This window comes from Triticum aestivum, chromosome 3D (assembly GCF_018294505.1).
Source record: "Triticum aestivum cultivar Chinese Spring chromosome 3D, IWGSC CS RefSeq v2.1, whole genome shotgun sequence".
Taxonomy (NCBI): Eukaryota; Viridiplantae; Streptophyta; class Magnoliopsida; order Poales; family Poaceae; genus Triticum; species Triticum aestivum.
Genome location: NC_057802.1, coordinates 574,415,838 through 574,420,098, shown reverse-complemented (window position 1 = coordinate 574,420,098; position 4,261 = coordinate 574,415,838).

The window sequence follows — 4,261 nt, the reverse complement described above, 5'->3', positions numbered from 1 at the left end:
ACCCACACACTATATCTCTCTAGGTTTGTATCTCTCTCACACAACCCCATGTAGGTGGTGTACGTATACAAGAAGAGAATAGGTGCACCGTGCACGTACTCACGCTTTGTGCCCAGCCACACCCGAAAGGGAACATGGTGGTGCTCATTTCTTTACGAAATGGCAGCCCACGTGCTAATTTGAACGCCTGTAGCGGTTGTTTACCTAGGGAGGTCATGTACCACGCGTGCACGAAACAAAGTTTGACTTGACGCGTTGCCGCGTTATTTTTAAATAAAGTTATAGCGCTCAATGGCACGTACACAGAATATAAAAAAAATTATGGAGAAAAAGGTAGTCCGCTCACTATATACAATGGAGCCTACCTGCCTGGTTTGTCGCTCTTCAGAGTATCTCACACAAGGCTGCGGTGGCCTCTCTCTCTCTCACCGTTGGTCACTGATCCGGCCGCATCCTGTCCGCCGGGGGAAAGGGAGGAAGTGCATCGTTTCTCCGTTTGACGGCGCCGAGGCAGCACGTCCCGATCTACGGTACACGCCGTTCTCTCTGACCAAGCTCCGGCGCGGCAGGGCCTACGCCACCTGCTCGTAGGTTCCGCCCGCCGCCGCTCACCTAGTTACATCCCGACGACCTCCAGGTATCCCCTCCGGCCTTGCTCCACTGCCCGTCTTCCCACATCGCTGCATGTGGATCTTCCATAGTTCTTTGCCCAAAATGTAGCTCGTCCGGCGTACTTTCCATATTGCATTCTCGTCCTCACTCCGTTGTAGACAAACACAACCGTGTTGTTATCTTCCCTTATGACAAGGAATATGCTTCTTTTTTGTCGTCGCATGTGTCATCAACTGTTATTGGCCAGTAATTGTTTCCTTTCTACTCGTTGCTATTGCGACCTTTTGGTGAACTGCACAAATCACTTTTTTCTTAAGAGTGTTTTGTGCAGTTGTACTAAAATGTCACACGGGCAATGTCTCTACATTTCAGTGCGACTGCACAAAGGGAGATTGGTTTTGCTCTATCCTCCTCATCCAACTCCGAGCCTAATCTTCTCCAACTAGTTAGTCTGAAGAGAGACTGCAAAGGTGACCGGCTTCTATTTGTGTGTTTATTGTTTCATCAGCAGTCCTCTATTATCGTAATCACACTTAATATCTTTGGAACAGGGACGCTCAGCTCTATTTTAGGGGAACTGCACAAAATGATCAGAATGTTCCATGCTCCAGACAGCTACTTTTTTTCCCAACATGCCTTGTTGATTTAGACAGAGCTGGGGGGACGTTGCTGCCAATGAAAGCATGGATCAATTTTAATTTAACACCTTCTCACAACTATGTCTTCAGTTGTGATGTAATTATTAGCTCTGATCTGCTAATAATTGACATGCATTAGCAAGGAAGTTACTTTTTTATTGTTTCCGAAAGAGCATCGATGGCATGACACGCGAAACAAAAGCTGAAAGCTCACACCATTGTACAATTTCATGTCGCTGGAAAATTATTTGTATAGTACGTCAATTATGTAAACAAATGATGGAAGCTTGATAGCATTGCCAGAAGCCTCTTCATCATCCGGGTACATGTGCCATGCACAAAATTATACTCCTTCGTTCCTAAATATTTGTCTATTTACAAATTTCAAACGGGCATATTTTAGAGTGTAGATTCACTCATTTTGCTTCGTATGTGTACTCCCTCCGTTCCTAAATATTCTATTCGTCTTTCTAGAGATTTCAACAAGTGACTACATACGGAGCAAAATGAGTAAATCTACACTCTAAAATATGTCTATATACATCCGTATGTGCCAGTCCATTTGAAATCTCTCAAAAGACAAATATTTGAGTAGTCACTCGTTGAAATCTCTAGAAAGACAAATACTCCAGAGTATATTTAAGAACCGAGGGGGTAGTGCACAACCGCATGGGAGACTCAGCCCGGTCGTTGCGCCGCATTAATAGTTAGTAATGAGCAGTCAAATCATAAGCCCCACCTTTCCCACTGTAAGTTGCTCTGAAGAAGCAACCATCAATACGCTCTTCTTTGAATCCGCTCATACTACTCCATCCGTCACTGTTTATACAGCGCGCTTCAGAAAAAAGAAAAAAAATCTGTGGGACCAAGGCGACTAGCGATCGGCCTGAAAAATAGCATTGGTAGTTATAGCACGGCGTCTATTACTAGAGGGAATAATGCGTACACATATGCATGCAGTGCTTCCACCCCGGGTACACACATGCATGCACTTACTCCACTCCGTAGCAGTACAGTACATGGAGAGAAAATTGTGGACTTGATTGCGGTTACCACGCCCTAATTAATTGAGCATTAAACCAAACGCGTCTAAAGTCTCTCTGGTGGTGGAAATACATTGAGAGAAATGCATCATAATGAAGCGCGCCCTGTAAACTGTGACGGAGGAAGGAGTAGTATGAAGGTGCAAAACCAAGTACGCGTATGGCCAGTCGGTCAACGTACCTCCTCTTGGCATATCACTGACATGTGGGACAGGAGTGTGAGCAAACCGATCTCAATTGACGGCAAATAGCCAACCCGTCGTTCCTTGAGAGAGACGAGGAGCGAGAACACACAGACGGGCTCGCACGGAGGCCAAGATATATTCAAGCATGGTTGGTTGATCGATATCATTCATTACATGTTGGGTTGCCGTTTTCCGCCCTTCTCCGGAATAAACGTGTACTTTATCAGAGATAAAAAAATAAGAGTACAGACGCTCCACCATGCGGTTCTAGTAGTAGTAGTACTCGTACTACTGCACTTGGATCTTCGCCTCTTCGTGAAGTCGAACAATGATGGTACTCCGCATGTTGGGTACTACAGTGTATGCCTCTGACAATCTGACACCGAATGGACTGATGCATGTCCACTGAGGGTAGGTTGCATTTGTCAAAAGGCGTAAGCGAGCTACACCTTGTCCTGCAAGCTTCTCCTCGTTCTGCGAGTTGATGGGACACACCAAAAAGTAGTGCTAGTCCATACTCCCTCCTTTCCGGTTAATATGGCTTAATATTTTTTGCGGGTAAATGAGAGAGCTTTATTCACATATAAGCATTCTTAGGACGATCAGCCAAGACACTGGCCACTAGGAAGCGAGGTACCCCGCAAAAAAAGAAGTAGGAAGCGAGGTGTTTCATCAAGCCAGCTCTCGGCCACATTCAAAGTGCAGCAAACACGGTTCGCACGAAGATGCGCCGCAAGGTTTGCTGACCTGTTTACATGCTGAATAACAAAAAAAGAGGAAATATTACCGAGCGCTACTATTTGTAACAGGATATGAGCCAGAATTAAGCGAGAATTCTGGCGAGTGTTCCATGCAATCAACTTCCATTATCACATGCGAGAACCCTCGAAGAGAACCAAATGTGTTGAAGATTGCTTTATCACATTTTAAAATTAAAATAAGAGTGCAGACGCTCCTCCATCTGGTTCCTAGTACTAGTATAGTACGTACCTTTATAGACTATAGTAGTAGTACTAGTAAACTTTGCGCTTGGCTGTTCGCCTATTCGGGAAGTCGAACAATAATAGCACTAGTAGTATAGTGTATGCTTCTGGCAATCTGACACTGAATTAACTGTTGCACGTCCACCGCCTGAGCGAGGGAGAGCTTGCATTAGTCAAAAGTTTCTCCTTGTCCTGCGAGCCACCGCGCGCAAGCTTCTCCCGTCCTGCAACCTTCTCCTCGTTCGGCAAGTTGACGGGACACAGCAAAGTAATGCTAGTCCATACTGCCTCCTCTCCGGTTAATATGGCTTAATTTCAAACGAGATAAATACACTGTCTGTCACTGTATATTTATAAAAATTACGGTCAGTGGACTTCATAATACGCTCATTGCGCTCAATATATATATATATATATATATATATATATATATATATATATATATATTCCGGTGTTTATACGGTCACTAGCTCACCCTGACTGAGTATGTGTGTGCATGCACGTGTAGGTTGAGCACTTGAGCGTGACCGTGTGTGTTCCGTCGTGTGCTCGAACATGCATGCATTAGGGCGTCGCGCGCGTTTTTGCGTCCATGTGTACGTGTGACTGTTGCATACACGTAGGGGGAGTACGTGTAGGGGCCACTAAGGAGCAGTCAAATCACACAGTAAGTTAGTCGGAAGAAGCAACCATCATTTCACTCTTGAATGACACGTACGCAATATAAAATGGTTGATATGGAGAGAAAAAGAGAACCACTATATATACACTAGCAGGAGCCTAAGCTACAAGCCTACTTG